Source organism: Paramormyrops kingsleyae, chromosome 10 (genome assembly GCF_048594095.1).
Source record: "Paramormyrops kingsleyae isolate MSU_618 chromosome 10, PKINGS_0.4, whole genome shotgun sequence".
NCBI classification, from domain to species: Eukaryota; Metazoa; Chordata; class Actinopteri; order Osteoglossiformes; family Mormyridae; genus Paramormyrops; species Paramormyrops kingsleyae.
The window spans coordinates 25,746,422-25,770,135 of NC_132806.1; the positions used below are offsets into that span (position 1 = coordinate 25,746,422).

Consider the following 23,714-nt stretch of genomic DNA (forward strand, 5'->3'; position numbering starts at 1 on the left):
CGCCATAAATGTGGACATTTCTTGTTATATCAAATATCATTTACATGAGGAAACTTGCATGCTTTGAAAAGAATATGTTTAATATCTTAATATGTCGACCCAGGAAAAGCGGTTTGGAAGATGGATGGATGGATGGATATTTGATAGCACACATGTGGACATGGATTCATCATATGGAATTAATTAACTGTGCATCTCCGTATGTTTGTTTGCGTATGTGTGTGTGTGTGTGTGTCTGTGTGTATGTGGATTAGATTTATATTACATTGTGGGGACCAAATGTTCAATGCAAACTGCTAAAGTTGTATTAGTCCTGATAAAGTATCACATGAATTAACGTAAATGAATTTGTGAGCAAATAACAATCAATTAGTTATCTAAAACAATGAACATGTTTTGCTAATAGGAGTAAAAAAAAATAAGTTTACAAAAAAAACCTTTATACCATTACTGTTTTGCTCATAAATTTTGTTGAACTAAAAAAATTATAGGCTTGACTCAAGCCTGTAAGGTTGTTCATAAATGTCTAAGCAGGTTATTAGGCTGAAGTCAAGCAACAAAACAACATTCATCAAGCACCCTTCAAGTGGCCCAAAACTGAAATGAAGGACAAAATAATGAAAAGCATCCCCTCCACCTATTCATATGCTTGCATGTCACGTAGCTGCATTTCTACAAGCCAAACACTTATTTTGTTTTCCAAACGATGCACCTATTGTTCCACAATTAAACACTTACAGTATGTAGATCTTCAGTGTTATATCCTGAAGAGTCAGGCTTGTTAGTTTTTATTTGTTTGTTTTTTTTTTTTTTTACAACATTTTTCTATAGGAATAAACCTATAACAGGGTACGAGCTACAGTGTCAAAGTGGAGTAAGATTCTCATACACGGTGATAACTCCAGCCACCCCTCAGATACGGGGAAATTGATTTTTTCATTTTCCAATGAGGTATTCGACGTTCAAAAAGGAACTTATATGAAAGAAAATGAATTGCTGTCTTGGCCAAGTCCACAAACATACTCAGAACAATACACACTGATCTGGATGAATCAAGTGTGTCCTAAGATGAAAAGAGTACAATTGTCCTGTTTTTCTGTTTATCTGTGATTTTTCGGGTCTTACCTGCTGATTTGTATCAGTGTATTCAATAGGGCAACACTAACATGCTGTACATAGTATCACATATTTATGGTTAATTCATAATTTTCTGAAATGGATTTGGTTGAGAAGAATCTTGCATTCTTGGCCATATTTCGTTTATTTATTTTACTATACATGGTGTGTCTTATTAATTTATTGGCACTTAAAATATTGCAACCTATTAATTAGCAGTGATGAAGGGAATAAAATCATTCATTTGCTCTGATGTAAACTGGGAGATCGAAGGATAAATGGATGGATATGCGTCCGTGTCATTTGTTTTCTGTGTCATTTAAGATGCCTAGAACATGATATTTAGTTTGGGCATGATTTAATTAAAATACTCATACACAAGCAATTATAAACACAGCTGCAAAAATCAGCATATTGGACTCATAGAAGTGAAGTTTGGAATTGATTTGACAATCCATTGTGATAATTACACTCTTGCTGATGCAGTGTGTGATATATATATCAGACAAGAAAATTTAGCACTTCCTACCTTACATTTATTAAATATCACAGAAAATTAAACACAGACTCAACTTACCCAATAAAGAAATTCCATCACTGGATGCCCTTGAAGCATTTTTAAAAAAATAATTAATTCCCCTTATATATTATACATTATATAGGCCAGGCGTCTTGTGGGGGAAAAAAATCATGATGTTTCTGAGTTGTGCATTAACTGGATTAAACCGGCATGGGCAGCCAAGCATTCATTCAACTCTTTCTCACCTGGCCAGGGCACGGAGAGCAGACTGATCAGTCACAAAGAGACCCAGGGCTTTTGAAGTCATAATAGACATATTAAACATTTACTCTTTTACTGCTAGTCAAGTATTTGGACCATAGGTTATGGTGGGAATTATTTAATCAAAAAACTGTGAAAATTGGGAAGGGGGGACGAAAAAAGGGAAGGGGGGACAAATTTTTAAAGTTCCATGGAGACAATACAATACACAGGTTGGCCTTATCTTAGCCATGGTCATTGGCCATTCATGAGAAACTCACTGCATGCTCATTTCACACCAGCTATCCTGCATGGTGTAGGGTGACTTGATAGGTGGTTGAAACAACCTTCAGGATAGCAGAGACCTACAGGCAGATAGTTTCCCAGTAGGATAACATGGCAGCCTATACTGTCACACTATGAATGAATGAATGAATGAATGAATGAAAAGTGCACTTATATAGCGCCTTTCACAACACCCAAAGTGCTTCACAGAAGCAGTGGGGAGCCAATTCAACCATCACCACTGCATAGCCCCTACCTGGATGATGTAATAGCAGCTATTTTGCACCAGTATGCTCACCACACATTAGCTAAGGTGATGAATGGGCAGGAGAGAATACAGCAGTTCGATAGAGTGGATGATTAGGAAGCCAGATTTGATAGAGCCACAGTGGGCAATTTAGCCAGGACATCAGAGTTCCAAGCCTATTCTTTCAAAAGATGCCCAGGGATCTTCTATTTCATCAGAGTCAGGACCTCAGTTTTACATCTCGTCCGAAGGGCGGCGCCATTTTACACTAGTCAACACAGTGTCAGGCAGCCTTGTTTACATTCTTCGGTGTTTTGGTGTCAGTGTATGCTTGCAAATAACAGTGTCTGCCATGTTTTTCTGTGTGTTTGTTTGACATTGTGCCATTACGTAGAAAATGGCAAAGCCAGAGAAACACTGACGTTCTGGTGGTAACACATGATTGGACTTCAAGATTTAATGATGCTCGACTGATGACAAAATTAACTTATGAGCTGGTTGCCAGAATTGAACCCCTTTATTAGGAGTATCTGTATATAAAAATATCATGCTGCACAAAGGTGAAAAGCCTTATTTTATTAAACTAATATGTCGAAAGTGATTACATTATATTAAGTTATTACAGTATTGTAATATATCATGTTTGATACAACATTAAATGTCAATATATTGTGAAATACATCCATTACACTAAGTAAAAATACTTATCTCTTTTAAATTTCATTCAAATGACCATTAGCAACATCAACGATGCAAAGAATATAATTATCACACACACATACTGCATTTATGCAACTGCTGCACAAAGTAGACTGTGTGACTGTGTTCTTTAAATGGCAAATAATTTAAAACTCATACATGTAAATATCACTGAGAAATCAATTAAAACAAGTAATGTCTGCATTTAATGTCTCCACTCCATTTGCTCTGCTGGATGGAGTGGGGGCCCTGAGGTTAGGGATCTGTGCCATTAACTGGAAGATTGTTGGTTCAAATCCCATAAATGCCCAGAGTGATCCTACTCTGTTGGGCCCTTAACCTGCAATTGCTTCATCCTGGGTATATGATGTCAATCTAAATCCAGCCCTAGAAGGAGGTCCTTCAACTTGTATACTCAGTAACTTGGGGGTTGGTACTCCAGCCATTGGGAAAAAAAAAAAAAAACTCACATTGGTCCATTCAGACTCGTGTGCTGCTGAGGTATCACCATGGCTGCGCTCAGGTTCTCATCCATGTGGTGGTTTGTTGTGTGCTGGGTGCAGCTGCACGCTGTAATCAGTGCATGCTCCTTACCAATGTCTCCAGTTAGACAAAAGTAAATAAACCAGACACATTACTTGTGCATTCTACTTGAAACACACTGTTCCTAGTTAAACAATACAGTCAGATTAGCTCATAATAAACGTAGAACTTAAATGAACAAAGTAATGAAATAAATATAATTTGATTTTTAAAATGAGCAAATTTTACATCTCGATGTTTGTATCAGAGTCATGGTTATTGAATTATTTACTCAGTGGTTATTCAGTGATCGGTGATGAAGAGAAACACTGTTAATATTTGGCATATTGCTGTAGCTGTAGTCTCATACAATACACGTCAGAGCAACTGGCAGTAGTTAAGTGTTAATCAATTGCCTCTATTATGTTGAAATGGTATTTCTCGTGCCCCCCCACTCACAGAAATTGTTATGAACAGAATCACTGCATCTGCAATGTTTCACACTGCATAATTTTTTTTATTTTGCATGTATTGTGCATGCTTGATTGGCACAGTGTCTCAGTGGGTAGCACTGTGGTCTCACCCCTCCATGGTTGGGGGTTAGAGTCCCACCTCAGTGTGGCGTTTGCATGTTCACTCCATGTTGCACAGGTTTCCTCAGTGTCTTCCAGTTTCCTCCCACAGTCCAAAAAGCAGCAGTTAGGCTAAATGGTGTCTCCAGATTGCCCAGAGGGAACGACTGTATATGTGTCATGTGATTTAATCGCATCCTATTCAGGGTATAACGCATACCCCAACCATAACCAGTGTTGGGATTGGCTGCATGTGACCCTGCCCAGGATAAGCAGTTAGAAGATGGATGGATGGATGGATGGGAGGGAACCATAACAGTCAAGTCTAGATTTTTATTTCTGATATAACTTTCCATGAGGGAAATGCATGGCAAATTTTAATCTATACAGTATATGTTGTGATTCTAAATCAATTGTCAGATTCTTTTAAACCTGACAGATTGCTTATTATATAACATCAAATACTTAACATTGTATCTGTGTCTGTCACTTATTAATGTAATACATTGTATCAGGTTTTTATTACATTAATTATATATTATATAATATAAATATTGTATATATTAAATATTATATTTATTTCTTCAGCTAAGACCAAGCAAAAATAATTAAATTTACCCTATTATATTTTCAGAATTAATCACATGCATGATTACTGAAAATTGTTAATTCTGTGAAAATGTGAAATATGAATCGGTCTTTTTAAGACAACCTAGACAGTCATTTGTTTAAAAATAAATAAATAAGGGAAAATTCTGAATTTCTGTTCGAGATAACGAGCCTTTTGCTTCATCACTGTCTTGCAGCTATGGCTTATCCTGACAGAGATGCAGTGAGGCTTGAAAGCAAAGCCTCAATACCGAGCTCATAACACTACACAGACAATTAAAGGGGATTTTGGGTGGGGGGGGGGGCTGGCAGAAAATGGAATGATTAACAAACATTGTTAGGAAGGACGTGGAGAATACATACAGCAAAACTGAGACTGGCTTATGGTAACCCTTGAGGATGTCATTTGTGCAACCAATGGGACGATGACTTCTCTGGCCAAACTTCCTAAAGTAAATTTAAAAAATGCTAATTGCAGAACAAATATGCCGGGCTTTTTTGGCTATGGACAGCTTGCTCATTTAGCACACATTGTACCTTTGCAAGCAGAATTTGAATTGGGCGCTTTATAAGGAATGTGCAAAAAACAATAATTAAACGACAAAAAAAGAAAAACAATGTTTAAAGATGTTAATGTGAGTTCAGCTTTTAACTCATTAAGAATTGCTCCACGAAACACCTTTGTTGTTATCGTGGCAGTGAGCAGTCTCATTATAAGAGGCTGACGCCTGGCCTTTAACAGGAAACGGGAACCCAAGGGCCAGTTGGTGATGTTCTGCTTCCTTTTATTCTCATGAGACAAAGTATATAAGACTGACTGGCCAACAGGGGCTCTTGGACACTGCAGAGCTGCACAGAATTCTAATCTCTTTTTCATATATCGGGTAATTAATCCTGACACTAAAGAAAAGCATGTTAGCTGGTTAATAAAAATCCAAATCAGCAGCCTCTGCGTGAGGAGTTTGCATGTTCTTCCCGTGTTTACGTGCGTTTCTGCTCCAGTTACTGCCCAGTGGTTGATCGATATATCTGAATTACCCTTGGCTTGTGCTCAAGTGTGTGTCAGTGTGCTGGAAAGGGCTGGGAAGGCGCACCCTACCTTGCGATTTTCATGATAGGCTTTAGGTAATCGTCTCGCATTAGAAAAGTAGCTATCAAAAATGGACAGGAACATTAAAACTGACTCCTTGCTAGATTTCCTCATAGATGTTTATGTGCATGATATTAAGTTCCCCATAAGGTAATTGGTCTGAGGATACTCTCGACTCAGAGCTATAGTAATATTGAGATGTACTTACCTTGCTTTATTTAGCGATCTGTGTGATGTGGTGGACTACTAGTTTATCATCACCAGGCAGTAACTCAGTATTTTTCTACACCAGCACCTAGGAGGAAATGGGCCGACCAGCCAGACCGCTGCACACCAGAGAGATATACGCTTGGTATTCCCTCCATGTGTGCAAACAGTTAAATCGGGCCATCTATCACCCTCCGCGCAGCAGCTCTACACCAGAAAGTCTTCCAATGCCAGGCTGGGAAACAACGTGACAAGACCGAGAATGAGGGTTTGGCATCTGCTTTGGGACAGGCTGGACGCGCCTTGTCATAAGGCATTTCCAGCATCCGTGCAATTATGCAGGAGACTCTCAGCCGAGGGATTGTAAGGGGGCTACAAATGTGTGTGCCCACGTGTATATTTGCAGTTGCAATGACACACTCTCAGTATTAATGTCCTCTCTTTGTCTTTTATGACACGTTTGGATGCGAGAGGCCTGTCTGGTGCAAACGTTTTGATCCTTGGATTGAAGTCTGAAGAGGGAAAAAAGAAAATCACACTTCAGCTTCAGGGAGAAACTATTGATCTCCCCTCTCACATTTGAACATCAGATGGAGGGAAATAGAGCTGGAAATAAGGTGACGGTGAAATGCAAACCTAAGCGCTCTAACAAAATCTCGACAGCAGGATGAGGATGGATTGATTGGTTGTGTAAATAACTGTTCTGAAAATAAATCGCAGCATGTAGTGTTACAGGCAAAATTTATAGGTAAAAAAAAAATAATTCAGCCACAAGTTGATTATTCACATACTCGTCACACCCCCCTTTCTATCCACCTGATGAACCAGCGTGCTGTTAGTCAGCCTCCATTAATGAGAATGTATTCGCTCTTTACAAAAAAAAAACAAAGCTTTAAAATGCCAAGCAGCTCATTTACACAGACACTCAGTCCAGCAGGTACACCCACTCGGCAAGCGAAAATGCAGTGTCTGCATGGAAACGGTCGTGTGCGTGTGAGCGAAGCTGCGTGGCGCTGAGCCGGCGCATGCGGAGAAAATCACCGACTGGACGGACGCGTCACAATTTACACCAGCCAATTGCCTGGGCTTTGCTGTCACCTGCAGCTGAGACCTCTGTCCATTGCATGCTGACTTGTGGGGGTCTGTTTCAGCTTAAGTGGAGCCGTAAACTATGTTTCAGCTTCCACCTCCTCAGCTTTCACCTGCTTTGTGCATTTCCTCCCACTGTGGAGGAGCAGAAGCCCTGCCTGCTGCCCTTATCTCACATCCCTCAAACATTTGTTCCAGGCTCTCATGTCCTTTTGTTCTTGGTTTGGCTTAACAAAGGGCTCCTGCCAAAGATCTCCATGACTAGGCATGCTTTTGATACATTGTAATTAAAGTTATGCTTATATAAAACTATACGTATGTAGATGTTAATTTTGGAGATATTTTAGCAGCCTCGAGTTCAGGTGTGCATGCTTTATGTGGACAAAAGTATGGGGATGATGCTGCTGCTTCAGGAGTCAAGAACTGGGGGAATCAAAACTGTATTGTCATGTCTACTGATTACTGTGAAATCCTAATTTGCCTGTTAACTCTTAACATTTGTCCAGAAAAAAATAAGTAGCAATATATAACAACAACACAGCAGACACCAAGAATGATCCTGTAGTATGTGCAACATTACAACATGAAGTGAGATAAAGTGTGACTGCAGCAGAAGTTAGATTATGTAACCGTGACAGTGTAACAGTATTAGGATTGAAGTGTAGATTTTATCAGTACTTGGTGAGTAGTCACAGGACCTTTGGACAAAAAGTCTGCCTGAATCTGGATGTCCAGGTGTTTAAGGTCTTGAACCACTTGGAAGAAAGCCTTACCTCAGGATCTTTACCTCCCCCCCCCCCCTCTATTGTTTATGATAAGGCCTATGATGGCGGTATCGTCAGCAAATTTTATAATGGAACTGGCGCGGTGTCGGGCCACACATTTGTTGGTGTACAGGCAGTACTGCAGGGGGTTCGGAAGGCAGCTCTGTGGAAAGAACCGGGGTGGAAGAGGAATTACTGCCGACGCGCACGTAATGGGGTCTGCCAGTGAGGAAGTCTAAGACCCAGAGGATGACATTAAGTCCTAGGAGCTTGGTAGTCAATCTGAAAGGGATGAGAATGTAACACGTCAGTCTATAATCCACAAATAATAGCCTGGAATAACAGTTTCGGTTGTCCAGGTGGGCTGGAGTGTTGTGGAGTGCAAGGGATGTGGCATCATCAGTGGGCCTGCTAAGCAAATTGGAGGAGGTCCAATGTTCCAGCACCAGCCTCTCAAAGCGCTTCTTCTCAATGGGAATAAGTGCCACTGGGCAGCAGTCATTAAGACTGGGATAATGGTGGTGCTTTTGAAGCAGGTGAGGACTCTGAAATATCTCAGAGAACTTTAAAAATGTCAGTGAAAAACAGCTGCTAATTGGTTGCTGCAGACTTTTAAAACACAACCTGAATCTTCATTTGGTCCAGTTGCCTTGTGGATGTTAACTAATTTGAAAGTCCTCTTCAGCTCATCCATAGAAATAGCAAAACTAGGGTCATGCAGTGCTGCAGGAGTTAGCCCAGGAGAATCCTTTTTAGCAAGCTCAAACCAGGCATAGAAAGCATTCAGTTTGTCTGCAAGAGAGCTTCTGGTGTCCATGACTACTTGTGACTGGTTTGCAACCTGTAAATGTCTGAATGCCTTGCTATATTTGGCATGTGTGAAGGGTGCTGCCAAACTGCAATTACTATTTGTTTCTGTTCTGTTGTTTTGAGCTTTTGATTGCTTCATGAAGTTCATGGTTGAACATTTATGTCTACGCATCTTGAGACTGAAATATTCTTATACTGGCTTGTATTCTTTTAGGAAGTTCTCTGGAGATTTTGGTTGGTACATAGTCATATATGCAGCTATTATGAAGTCTGTGACTGGTAACATCAAGGGAGTAGATTTGGGTAAGGATGGTAGAGACGTGCCCCAGTATTGTGGGAGTACTGTGTATTGTTATGGGGGCACGGGGTCTGGGGCAGATTTGGTCCCTACCAATGTTAAAACTAATGAGCATCCTTTGAGCTTCGAGTATCACATTCATCTATGTCAGAGAGTGAGTTTCTGGACATAGTCCAGTTTACTGAAGCAAAACAGTCCTGAAGATTTTCTCCCATATCCCGGGTCCGGCACTACACCGTGTTCATGACCAGCTCCACGTGATTCAGCCCCCGCTTGTAAAAAGAAAATAAAAGGACAGACAGGTTAACTGAGGAGAAATCCCCCAGTACATGCATTTCTGTATGTGGTGATGCTATGCAATTCATTCAGTGCAATGTCAGTATTATTTGCCAGTGGAATATAAGCGGTAGTCATAAAAACAAAGAATCAGCAGATATTCCAGGTTGGATGGACAGTGAGATCCAACATCAGTGGCTCACATGTTGTTTATGAGAAAGCTTACACTTCCTCCTTGACATATGATTCAGTCCGATCAGTGTGGTAGATGAAACACCCTCCAGTTGGATTGCGGAGTTAGACGTGCTGGCGGTCAGCCATGTCTTGGTAAAAATGAAAACACAGCAATTCCTTGCATGCCTTCGGAAACGCCTTCATCCCCTGAGATCATCCAGTTTATTGTCCAGTGACTAGACATTGGCTAGGAAATTGCTACAAGTAGAGGTTGACACACACAAGGTTTTGTCCATACTTGGACGCCTGCCTACTCCTATTTCCCAACTTGATTTTTCCAGGTGTTCCTAGGTGATACCATACTGTTTGCAGATGAGACCATCTACAAACACCGGGTCCGTCACATTAAAAGTGTTGAATTGTTGTGCTGATGAGCAAAAGAATCATGAGTGATAAGTGAGCAAACTGACTGATTGTACAACAACAAGAACAAGATGCTTGCTAGGAGTGACACACAGCTTGTTACCACACACTGGTCCTGTGCTGGATTTCAGTTTCCTGCTGTCATGCCTAATACAGCAGTTCCTTAATCTCCTTCAGCTTACTACCAGTCTTCCCACTACCCTCCATATGATAACTTATAGCAGTAATAGGAGTGATCAGTAGTTATTTAATCACAACCTCCTTAACATTAATGCACTTAATGGCATATATAAAATTATCTTTGTTCATTTGGCTATCCTGTTGCTTAGTTTTCTGTCTTCTTTCACCCACACACACACATAAGTCGGCTTGTATTTTTAGAGTGTTGGATTGATATTGTCCTACTCACCAGAGTCTTCTATTAAACCAACAATCTTGAGAGGATAAACACTGTTTTCTCTTTACCGGGACCCCTTGTGACAGAATACTGAATCATATTATGAACTTAGCGGAGTGGGAGAAACTTAAATCTACCCGTGGATAATAAAAACACATGAGTTTGCATGGAAGCTGCTGAAACGCTTTCAGAGAGGCCATGCCAGCTCTGAACCCAGAATCCAGAGCCACTACATCCATTACCAGATGTTTATTTTCCATATAGTTTCCCACTCGTATAGTTTTGATGAACCCAGATTCATCCTCCAGTGCTCAGTTGTGTTTTCTTGTCAGCCCTGTAGTAGCCAAGACCTTCTTACTAAACATTAACTTCCTTCTTAATTTCTTTACCATCAGAACATGCTGTTGCTGGGTCGAGTGCTGTCTGGGTGCTGCAGGGTCCAGACATCCTAGCATTAACAGGCTTGTCCAGTGTCTCTGAACTGTCCTTGGTCACCCCACAGTTGGATGAAGGTTGTTGGTTCTTCAACAGAGAGACCAATGTTCCTCTCTTGTCCAGATGACATGGAATTATTCATTGCTTTATCAATCACAATTGATGATTTACTAAGGCAACACAGGCATGGGAGATGTGAGACTCATAATGTGGTACACTGTCATCATAAAGTCCCAAGTCAGTCAGGAAACTTATGCATTTAGGTCGTACCAAGTTATTGCCTCAGGAACATTCATGCAGGATTACATGGTCTTTATTCATGTTCTGGACAAAGGGAACTCCAACTGGTGAGTCACCCTACACAATGGGAATATTGTGGGCCCTTATGAGTAGAGCTGCTCTCACTTTCATTAGTAATACCCCTTAATTTCAGTAAAATTAACTTGGAAGCAGGTGTCACATAAGTCCACAGCCTTCATACACTCTAGTTTAGAAGGGATCCTAATCGATACTAGACTAGTGCGGGAATGGGCACTCCCTGCACACACCTGCCTGGCACTTACACCATTTTGGCCTTAGATGGGAAGCCTATTAGCCCATGAAAGGTCACTCTCATCACTGCTCCTGTCTGAATGAAGCTGGGAGAGTCCCTCACTTAGGAAATTCAGTTCACGGTCACCCGGACACATGATAACCACTGGGTTTTAGGTCTTCCCTGCCTCCGGTTTCAGGAACCTGACATATTATGGACTACAGGGAAGATTTTAGAGAAATTGCCAGCATCAATACACTCTGCAAGTGATGGGGGCCACTAGTGTGGAAGAAAATGTTCATGCTATTTCACCTGCTGTTCCTCCATAATACAGTCATCTTAAGGACGTTTTTAGTAAACACTGACCAGCCTATGACTTCTTGCAAAACACTTATGATTTTGCTATTGATCTAGGACCAGGAACCACACTACCATGAAGATCCATTTACCATCTGTATTTTCCGGAGTCCAGAGCCAAGGAGGAATGCATAACATCACTCTGGGATCTTTCATTCCTCCATTTCCACTAGCAGCCAGTTTATTTTTAATTGGTAAATGGGATGGTGGACTACAGCCTTTAACTAATGGGGGCTTTACATTATAATAGTGAAGTACTGGTACACTCTCCCTGTTATCCCCAATGCATTACAGCATCAGTTCTCAACCTGTGAGTCGTGACCCAAATTTGGGTCGCAGCAAGTTCTGAAAGGTTCCCAAAGGCAGAGTTTTCAAACCAGCAAGCTCTTAAATACTGATCCACCATCAGATGTCCTAGCCCCAATTCTAGAATTAACCTATATAAACGGGTCTTGGGTTTGCAAATGCTTAATGCAAAATTAGTGAACACTCGGCCAATCCAAGAAGCCAAACCACAGATGCTTAATTTAAAAGTCACTGGCACATCCAATTAGATGTGTGCGATAGGCATTGATAGGCATAAATTGCAGAGTGCACTGTGCGCTTGATCATAGTGTTAATTTACACCTATACTTGATATAGTGTCGCAACTGAGCTGGCATGGTAAAAACTGGGTCGCATTGCAAAAAGGTTGAGGACCACTGCATTAGAGTAAGAGAAGAAGACAAAAATCTACAGTAAACTTGATATAAAGGGTGGTGATAGTCTTATCCAAATATGAGAAGGTTTTACGTGGAAGGCAGCTTTCCATATCTGGGCACTATGAATATTTCACTATGCCTTTTGGATTAGTTAACGTTCCTACTTACTTCCTGGCATTTCTTAGTGACGTGCTGTGGGATATGCTTGGTAAATTGCCGGTAGTTTACTTTGATGATATTCTTATCTACTTCTCTGATGATGAGAGTCACTATAAATATTTCCACACTTCCACCTCAAGTGCCTCCAGTAGAATGATCTTTTTGTAAAATTAGAGAAGCGCAAGCTCGACATGAGGTCCAGAAGGTATTCAAATTTTTACCATAAGTTTATTTGTAATTTGAGCACAGTAGGTGGTTCATTGTCATATTTCCGGTGAGACGAACGAGAGTGATGTGGACCCAAGAAACATGTAATGCCCAGCTAAATGGATGGATTCCTCCTTCATTTGACACACAAGAATACGAGATTTCCAGAAGCAATGTTTAGTGAGAAAATCAACCAAACTTTGGTTTGCCTTTCCCTAGTGTGGAGCTGACTGGAAGGGCAAGTAGTTATATAATTCTCTTTGCTTCTATGAAATGGTTCGGCTGACTCGTTCAGCAGTACATTAGAACATTGCCGATAATAAATAGTAACCAAATGCCAAACTAAAGCAATGCTACTTTGCATATATGATTTCGCAACATGCAAACACAGCTGGATCTCTCAGCATGCAAACACATGGAATTAATGGGGACTGTCGCATTTGCTTTTTCAGCCAGGCTTACCAACTTGGAAAACTATATTTCACAGAACCCTTTCATAGCCACTCGAGTGTCAGGACAGCAACCATAGACTGCAGTGAAGGGTGACTGAGAAGCGACAGGATGGGCCTGCTGGTTTCAGGTAGGCCCATTCCAAATGCTATGCTGATTAGGGATAGAGAGCCACCAGGCACACTGTCATTGTGATCTGATGAAATGTGGTGTTTTTTGGAATTCAAAGGTCTGAATCAATCACTACCTGGAAAACTACCATCCAAAATAACTTGATTTTGTTTTGCTGCTCCTTGTTTGACTGTTTTTATACTGGCTGTCATGTTTTTGCAGCAATCTGTCTTTTGTTTTGACTTAGCTGTGCCTTTTCTTTTTCTTATTTGATTTAATTTCACATTTATTTATAGTGTGCACTTGGAGCATTGCTGGTAAAAAGATAAGTCAGTTCATGGAGCCTTTGAATTAATGTTAATATTTCCAGCTTGGAGAATGCCCAGTACCACCTTAATTAACCTGTTTATGTTTTCCTGAACTGAACCTTAGCACAGAAATATTCCCCATATCCAGAATGTCACTATATATTATGCAGCGCCCTGTGTGAGGATTAGAGAATAGGGTACTTCATTAGAATAAATGCATTCTCAGGCAGTGACCACTGAAATGCTACTGATTTTACACTGTCAACAACTGTTACTGGCTCTCCCTGACTTCTAAATTTACTATGACAACTATGTAACTGTTTATGTGCACTCTTCCATTGTACCTTACTGAAAAGACACTTGTTATGCATTCAGCACTGAAAAAGCATGCATTGTTTTGTTTGGGAATGTATCTGCAAGCAATCAGGCCTTAATATGTGTTGACAGTGCGTTTAATTTGCTGTCGGGCGAGTTCAACACGATTCTGCAGCAACCGTATTTTTATTAATTTTTTGCACTTCGAGATTCTTATTGCAATACTAATGAGAAGTGTTTTATTGCTCATGCATGGGTAATTGAGTATTATCAGTTCACAGTTAGCACCAAGATGTATGCAATTTCCCAGTGCCACTTTGTGGAGGCACACTTGTTCCAGCTATAAGAAGTGGCTTGTGATGAGACTGAAATAACATTGTGTCCCTTGGCTGATGGCTTCTCCTTCTTCTTAATGCAGAAATAGCACTGATTTTGCCAGCCATGGCAGACCCTAGCTGATTACACCGCAGTCTTTGATAATAACTGCTAATGTACTAAAAAGTGTAGTTCACTCCTTGATTTAACGGCACCCTATTTAAAGATGGGTGGTTTGATGTTCTACTGTACAACGTTTCCAAAGAAGACGGCAATATTTGCCTCAAATATGCAGCCGCATACTTGATTACTGATGCACAGAAGGGTCTGCTTTTAAGAATAAAAGCTGGAGTTCATTTTTAAAGTCTTATCACGTGCTATGAGGTGTTAAACAGATACAATTAAAATATTAGTGCGGTGTAAACAGAAGACTGTTTCTCCAGGAAGATGAGAATTGGGCATATGGCCAATTAAATGCTCCACTGGGCAATAAGTGAGACCAGAATTCTAGCTGTAGCGACCTCAAAGTGCTTCTGATCGATGGAGTTCACACAAGCCTCCAGTTTTGATGACAAACAACATCTCTGAATTGCCGCAAGGAACCCGTTCAGGGGGGCTTTTTTCAAAACAGCAAATCATGTGATGCATCTCTGAAATTCTGCATATATTACAATGCAACGATAACTGACAGCATACTACATGAGAGTAAGATTGGTCTTTTTCCCCCCTACCATTTCTTATACCTAATAAGACTAACACCTTTCAGAGTTTAGCAGCTGTGTTACGGGCCTTGCTAGCTGGAAAGCACACATCCAGCACAGCCCCTGCTGTGATATATGCCACCAACATCATCCATCACATGGGACTTTTGACCAGAGATATGACGAGGACTTCAGTTGTTAGCCTTACTCATCAAAGACTCATTGTTTTGCATCTGTGATCATTGTTGATGACTCATTTGTGAAGAAAGAAAAGCTTATTAAAAAGCATATTGACATAAGGGTGGCAGCATGCTGGGTGGCTAAAGGGAAAAAAACCTGTGCTGCAGTCACTGTGTGGAGGAATATCGGTGATTTAATGCACTAGCTAACTCCAGTACTGGCACTGTGACAAGGAGCAATGTTCATTTATAACTCCCAATAAAGTTATTGGCAGTATTTGATTGCACTTAAAACTGGCAGTCTCATCAGGCAGTGTGACCCAATGTGCATTAGAAGAACATTTTTGTGCTGAAAAATCTCTCAGTCTCTGCCCCCCGTTGAACAGAGTTTGCTCATCTTAGCAGAACACCTGCAAGCAATCTGCTGGACAAAACATGAATTGCAGAATCCATCCCTGGCATCTCCCAGCAGCCGCTAACTACATCAGCATGTTCTTCCTCCTACTGTCTCCTGTCTGCTACCTATGCGAGTCTCCATCTCAGGTGTTATGGGAAATACAGCCAAGTCAATCACTTCATTTAGATGGCTGTCAGGAATTTGGTTATGTGTTGAAAAATACTTTCTCAATGGTGTTTAAAATGTCACGAGGGAAATAATTCCAAAATCACCTTTGATGTGTTTCTGATTCCTCTCCAATACTGAACTAGATAAACAACTTACACATGTGAATGTGATTCATCATTTTGGTATCTGCCCTCATTATGTATATGAGTGTAAATATATGATCTGTAATATGTACGGCCAGATAGAGCTGAATCAGATCGAGTAACCCTGTGGCCAAACACCACAACACTGTCCTTGTCAACAAAGTCGGGGACGTTTTCCTCATTTGCAGCTGCCAGGTCAGGGGTCCATTGCACATTTATTAAGATGTCGAGATGTTTATTCATCAGCCTGTAAGACGGGGGAAGGCATGGAGAAGGATCCAGGAGCTACAGTTTGCTGTGTTCAGTTTTGTGCACCTATTCTTATACAAAAAACCTGAGAGGTAACTCTAAAGGTATTGTCAATGCTACAATATTACCATTTTTCATTTTGATGTGAAAGCTTTTGAATTCACTTTCAAATTAGCACATTGAATCTGTATTAGGTTGTACAGCCAGAATGCTTTATTAGAAATACAGATTTTCATCCAAATTTCTATGCGTTTTTGAAAGCTGATGTCTGTGTTATTTCACCATACATATAATAATCATGGTAACTCAAGCATATATGGCAACGTCTGGAAGGAGCAATCATTCCTTAATTGTGATTTATGGGCATAAACACAAAGACCAAATGTCTCAGTGTTGCTGAAGGCCATTCAGGCAGCCCGCTCTTTGAAAATGTTAATGTGTTTTATCTAATCACAGTGTTCCTTTTATGAGTTAATTAAAATTCGCGTTTTCTGTTGTTGCTTTGGATTATCCCCTCATGCTGTGCATTTGCATTTTGACCACTACTCACGTATTGTGTTTCGGGATGCAGCATTCTGTGTACTTGTTTTCATTATGTCACATATTCAGAAGCGCAGGATCTTTGCATTGGCTGACCACTGCTCATGTTCTGTAGCATTGATTATGGTATCTATCCATCTCAGAGGCCCTTTTAACCTACTGTGTTACTGCTTTATTCACTTTCTTCAAACTGCACTTAAAGGCAAGCTCAGAATGAACAGAAAAGGAGCTTTTCAAATTTCACTGTTATTTTTTATAATGTATGTTCAATGTAACATTGAACATACATTATACATACAGCATTCTTTCGACCAAAGGTTTTTTTTAATCAAATGTTTCAGTTTCCATTTAGGTTATTTTGGATTTTTTTGTCGGAATTGCCAGTGAGGGCATTTAGGATAATAATTCTCCAAAATGTGTTCTGAATATGCCGAATAAAGCGGGATAGAACGTATCAATGGGGTCTCCATTCTAGATTTCCATTTCTGTCCTGGGGACTCACTCTATGGGCCCATGTTTTTATTATTCCTTCTAACCTCATGTATATTTTAAATATTTCATTAGTTTACCTGCTTAGACTGCTGCGTCCATGACCCGACCCCAGATGGGATGGATGGATGGATAGATGGATGGATGGTTTAAAAAAAGTGATGATTTAATCAAAATGATTGCTCGATAATCACATAAAATGTAATGTAAAACTTAAACGTAAAACTATCCAAAGGTTTCTATAATGGCAACTGAAGTATCTAGCTTATGATGAATTATAATGAATAATGTTCATCCCCCAGGGTCATGAATATATAATATTTTCCATAAAGGATCTCCAAATACTAACAGTTTTTCTAGTATATAAAAATAGCCCAATCATCCCTTTTTATTAGGATATTACCAGAATAGAAAGCAACACACACAAAAGGTCTAGAGATGAAATCAACACTATGGACTGCAGTTCAAAAATGTTGCTTTAAATCAGATTAGAATTGGCTCATAGAGTCTATCTTGTACTGGTGTGAGTTGTTTTTAGATGGGTGAATGCCGGCTTCTTTTTTGAGGTTAGCTTAATATTTGCTTTATATCTCAAACCATCTGCTATTTGCTTGCTGAACCATTTACTACTAAACACACCTGCACATTCAAAAGGAGACATATTCTTTCAAGCCTGGAGTGCAGGGTTTCTAAAAGCATTCGCCAATAACTCGTTCTTCTTCGGAGGTATTCCATTACCCAGCCAAGACGGTATGTACCTTTCTCCGGATTGTTTAGTGTGGATTTATTAGTACTGGGGGAACTTGTCTAACTCCACAGTGCAGGATGGGTAATGTTGTCCCATCCTGTTCCTGTATCACCCCTTTAGAGAATTCCCTACTCTGTCATGTAGTTTGGTTCACGCCTTATCCCAGGATAACTAACTGGAGGAGCCAAAAGAGAGGAACAAGGACCTTCCAGACTAAGGGCAGTTACAGTTATGGTGCTCCCACATCTCTCAGTTATGAAGTAACAGGTTGCCTTTGCCTTTCAACAACCTACAAATCTCTGAGAATGTTCCACCCTGAGGGAAATGCTATTCTAGAATGTGAGCAGAATAACATAGGGGACAGTAGGACTATCAAGCAGGTGTCAGAAGAAACTGATAATGCTCCAATACCAAAGTCAGGGGTATCTTCTACTTCACTAAACAGACTCCTGCAGGCAATGACTGCAGCCCAAGGTCTGTTTTGCTGATGGACCTCTCAAATAGGTGGGGTTCTTCATTTTCAATTTCAGTCTTCCTCAAATCACCTCAAACTGACTCTAGAGCCACTAACTGTGGCTGGCCATGTGACTGATAATCATCTGGCTGTCTGCCCTCTCACAGGGAAACCCAATGTACACAGAGATGTTCTTCCATATGTGTCTGTGGAGGGGTTCCCTGTGAGACGGCAGACAGCCAGATGATTTTCAGTCTGGAAATTCCCCCAGTCAGATTTTGACTTTGGCTAGTATAGCATTTAGAATCATTAATCACATTAAAAAGGGAGCGGATGGGTGCACAAAGACAGGTGTATGTTTGATCTATTCGTTTCATTGGATGCTTTGGTCAAAGTCATATCAATCAAGTAATAGGGCAAAATGTCTCTGCAGTGTGACTGCAGAAAATATAGGAAATTCTGAAAGATTACTGTCATAGTTTAGCGATGGGCATCGTCTTGATTCTGAGCACTGATAAACGCACTACACCTTGCCTGAAATGATCTGAAGACAGTGTTGCGACTCCTCTTCTGTCCTGCTGTCACATGTTAGCACATGCTACTGCCATCCTGCAACTTACGAGTCTTCCTTTTCTCGACGGGTATTGGGTTGGCACAATGACATCTTGCCATGCAAATCCTGGACTATGTGTACAGTAGTTGTCCTTCCCCCCCGCCACATACCTCGACCCTATGAGTCAGCATACCAGCAGTCCACCAGAGAGAAAGCAAGAGAAAAAATTCATGGCATCAAATTTTTTAAAAGCAAGCAAAAACAATGATCTATAGTCGTTAAATAGTGGGCATATGGTGTTGGCAGGTGAGCCATTTGCACGGTGTTTGAGCAAAGAGCGGCTGGTCTTCATACTTCAGTAAGAACTAGAGACACGGCTGGGACCTTGGCCAGGTAGAATGCCGCCTTGATCCTTATTCCAGATGGGCAATCTGTTCCCTTTTAACTAACTCTCCACATCGTGCCCAGCAAGCGTATAAATGTTACATAGCACAGTGCGTCCTTTGCGGCTTCATAAAATGGCAGCATCTTTCAGGGGTACGGCACCAGCTAAACTGGCTGGCAGAGCACCATTTTCATAGCTAATTAGTGGGTATCCAGGAACCCCCCTAGTGGGATCTGGCAACCTGTTTTAAGGGCACCCAAAATGGGTAGTGACATAAACTTAACACATTTCCTAGCTAAAGTAAATCATCAACAGACTTGTCTTTGATGCCGGGTTTAATGCAAAAATTCAATCAGTCAGGGGGAGGCTAAGCTAAACACAATTCCACAGAGAACACAGATCACATTACGCACAGGGTAATCAGAAATTCTGGTCCTCTGCCCGCTGGTATTCAAATAGGCAGTGACTTAAGTCTTTTTACAAACCTTCATACGTTGTTGAGTATGGAAACCAGCCATCTCTCTTTCTCTTTTAACCAATTGACATCTGTCTAATTGCCGTTCCATGATGCAAGTTCCACACTGATAAGTAGTCATTGATCTGTTTCAGTAATGATCAAGGAGGCCACTATTCTAGATCAGTCCGGCTATTTATTAAGTTACTAATTAAGAAGATTACTATATTACCAAACCACACTCCTTTTCTACTTTTTACATCAATAAATCCATCCGCTTAACTATGCTTTTTTTCTACAGAATTCATATCATGTTCAATATGAATATTATACAGAATTTATAGTGGAGTTCACTTATATTTCATCAGTTGTCTCATGAATGATGTCAAGTTATTTATTTGGAAGGTTCATTATTCAGTATAATTTAGTTTTAATCGTCCCACTAATTCTGTAATCTATTTGTAGACTAGAAGTTTTACTTGTGCCTGAAAGTAAATTGGCTTGTTAATTCCATGTGAACCAAATGTGTGATGATTATGTTCAGCGCAAGCTTCGGGAACACGTAAAGCATTCATATGCTGTTTGTTCGCTGTTTTTCCATGAGAGGATTCTGACAAACCTTCAGGGGAATGACTCCTTTGATGACCCAAATAAAATGACGCAACCACCCCGTGTGTGTGTGGGCACGTGTGTACAGGCACCCAACTGCGGACAGTAATAACAGACATAGTCCCACGGCTATCTTTGTATGCTCTGAGATTAGACCTTTCCATACATGGTCAGTGCTGCTGTAGCCATGGCAACACTCAGACCCACAAATGCCTAGGGGACACATTTTCAAAAGATTCCCCAGCTTTTCTTACTGTAAAGGTTGGCCCATCCTGGATGTGTTCAATTAAATACGGATGGGCACCCTGTCCTGCCCTTTCCACTTTTATTTATTCATCTTATCCTCTGTTTTCATCCTGTCATTTACGTGTTGTTTGTTTTGTGTTTATGTTATAGTTTACACGATGAAGACACATATCAAATACATTTTTAATGTTCAATTAAAAGGTTGGCACCTCACCCTGAGTTATTCCCTGCCTTGCTCCTGTAGCTTCTCTGATAGGCTAGGGATCATGTGACCCTGCATAGGACTAGTGACCATGGAAAATAGATAGATGGATGGATTATAGAGGTTTGTTAACATAAACAAAATGAAGAAAGACAACAGCATAAATGTATAGGATAGCAGCATTTGCTATTTGTTTAGGTAACCTATAGCCAGACTGAGTGGATTTCGAACAGAGGATCTCCTTATCACAGACGTTTATTCAGTGTTTTCCATTAGAACATATATCTGGTGGACATAGTGGCATTTGGGCATCACAGACACTTGATGGATGGGGGAGCCCATTAATTTGTGGGGCGGGGGGGACTTCCATGAGCGTGCAGACTGCAGACCTCTGCGGCTGTCCAGCTCTTCAGTGACATCCCATAATGGGGAGTGGCGGTATGAAATATTCATCCTCCCCGTCACTGCCCCAGTCTTTTAAACTGACATGCTAGTTCACGGACGTCAAGCCCTTTTCAGGGAAACTTTCCCTGGAGTCACTGGGTGTCAGTATTCATTTGACGGCCATCTCGCAGCTGCGTGTGAATATGCTATGAGAAGACTGGAAATACTGAAATTTGTGTCAAAAACATTGCATTGCCCACGTGTATATTACATATTACCAATCCAAAATATCCAAGAGCGCTTACCATTATCTATAATGAAGCGTAAGAATTCGATCGCTTTTGCTGTCTGTTTTTGCAAATGTACGATGCTTCCTACAAACATTAGGATTTGGCTCAGATGTGGTATAACCCAGCTTTAATTAAATGTATTTCCAAAGATAGCAGTGATGCTGTTCAATACGATGAAATATTATTAAAGACACTAACAAGCAGCAAAGACCCTGTCAGAGGAATGTCACTACCAGTCATATAACGGCTGCAATTTATGGCTTTGAATTAAAGGATTTATTAGCAATAAACAGGTAGCTACTACGTTCTACAGTTTTATCTAGCTAGCTCATTCATCAGTTCATATTTAAAACATACTTATATAGCTAGTTAAATGACTGAACTGAGGTACCCCCACCAAAAATCTGTTTAAATACATATTTAGCTAGCCATAAGGATTTTTGTAATGACACTGATGCAAGCTCTCTTTAAAGGTTATTTGTCTGCCAAGAAAAGACTGGAAGTTCTTTGAAAATGTCTGCATCTCCCTGTTTCAGGGCCCCTTGAACATTTCTGTATCTCCACCATTCATTCTGATCAACAGAAACCAGCAAAGCATGAAACATATTTTGCACAAAGAAACTGTCTGATCTGAACTTCTGTGGGAAACAATGTTGGATTTCATCCAAAGATGATTTCTCAGTAGATACATTACTATAGCTATACAACCGAAGTAAGTAGGTAGTATTTGCTTTTATGATTTTGGATCATTTATTTTGAGTCAGACATTTATGAGGGGAGTTCTGATTCACTGGTACGTCCCAGGATACCTCAGTCTCTTGTGTAGTCATTACATTTTTTTAAAAATATATATACATATATATTTTTTGTCTGCCAATGTCCTCACTGATATGACAGCAAAATTCCTTGTCCGTTTCAGCAATAATATGCCATAAAATCTGATAGGAATATGACTTAATTATTTCTCTTGCGTGATTCTACTATTTCTAATGTCATTATTTGCAATTCCCTCTGGAATACTCTGCTTTGAAATTACCTCTTTTTTTCCCTGCATTACATAATATAAGCATTAGGCCTCTGCGTCAACCATCTCTGCTCAGGATTCCATATCTGCTTAGTTTTGGTGTGGAGACACGCTTCTTCAGTCACATGGTTTCTCAGAGCATTTAGGCATGACCCAATGCAGTTAGATATTTGCACTATGCAAATTTCCTCTCCTTCACTGTCTTTCCTTCCCTCAGCCTTTCACCCCGAACCCCTCGCTCCATCTCTCTCCTACACCCACACAGACAGGCACATTCGCTGGTAGGAAAATGAGAACATGCCACAGCATTAGAGCGCAGCGTGGCTGACTGTGTTATTGTTCTGTTCGCCTGGTCTTTCATCAAAGCAGCCATTAGAGTCAGCAGTAGATTCATGTGCTTTCTGACAGATATATTTTTAAAGATCCCTGCTCACTAAGAAACCATGTCTTTCCACCCGCGGTCCTCCTGTAGCTTCTATACTCACTAAATGAACTGGATCAGGCTAACCACACTATGTTCGTTTGCTTTTTAACCAGTGCTTGAAGTGGGCCGGAACGCAGCGGAACGCAGTTCCTGAACTTCTGTATTTTCGTCTTTTGAGTTCCGGCACTTTTTTCTGCGTTCCAGTACTTACTGAAACTGATCCAACGCAGCGACAGTGGCCCGAGAATAGACAATATCACAAGACCGATAAAAGACTACATTACCCACGAGCCACGACAGTGCCCTATCATATGCATCCACTGAGTCCCAACCAATCGCATCAGCTTTAGTCCTAGTCTATTGTTAGGCCTACAAGTATCACACTGGTCTGGTTCATGTTGTTTTAATGGTTTTTCAGTATTCCATTTGTGAATTAGAAAAAAGTAGCCTATGCCTATAGGTTATTGCTTGGAAGAATGATTAAATTAAAATAGTTTTTGAACCAACACATCCTAAAGACTTGATTTTTTTTTCACCGCACAAATGTCAAATGTCGGAAAATTAGAGTTCCTGCACTTATTTTTTCCCACTTCAAGCACTGTTTTTAATTAAGGGTGAATCAGCATTAATAACAAAAACTATACAATAATAATGCTTATTATCATCATATAATGTTTGTTATTAATGTATATTAAAGCTATTAAGGTATTTTATGATGTTAAGGTATACTTACAAGCGGCTTATGAATGTTCTATCAATGCATTATGAATACATTATGAAGGTGCAGTTATTGTAGAACATTGCCGTTTTCTTAATGTACCTGTTATCTTGAAATTAATAAAAAATG

At 40.3% G+C, this 23,714-nt stretch overlaps 1 protein-coding gene across 3 annotated transcripts in view; it reads left to right on the top strand.

The window, feature by feature from the left end:
• Positions 1-23,714, top strand: part of frmpd3 (FERM and PDZ domain containing 3) — a 107,741-nt gene that overhangs the window by 60,313 nt on the left and 23,714 nt on the right. Inside the window, exon 3 of one of the 3 annotated variants that reach the window (XM_072717583.1) lies at positions 13,217-13,309. The exons of the other annotated variants lie outside the window; for them this stretch is intronic. The gene's annotated coding sequence lies outside the window, so the exon portion shown is untranslated. The remainder of the gene's footprint in view (positions 1-13,216; positions 13,310-23,714) is intronic. 3 annotated transcript variants of the gene reach the window in all.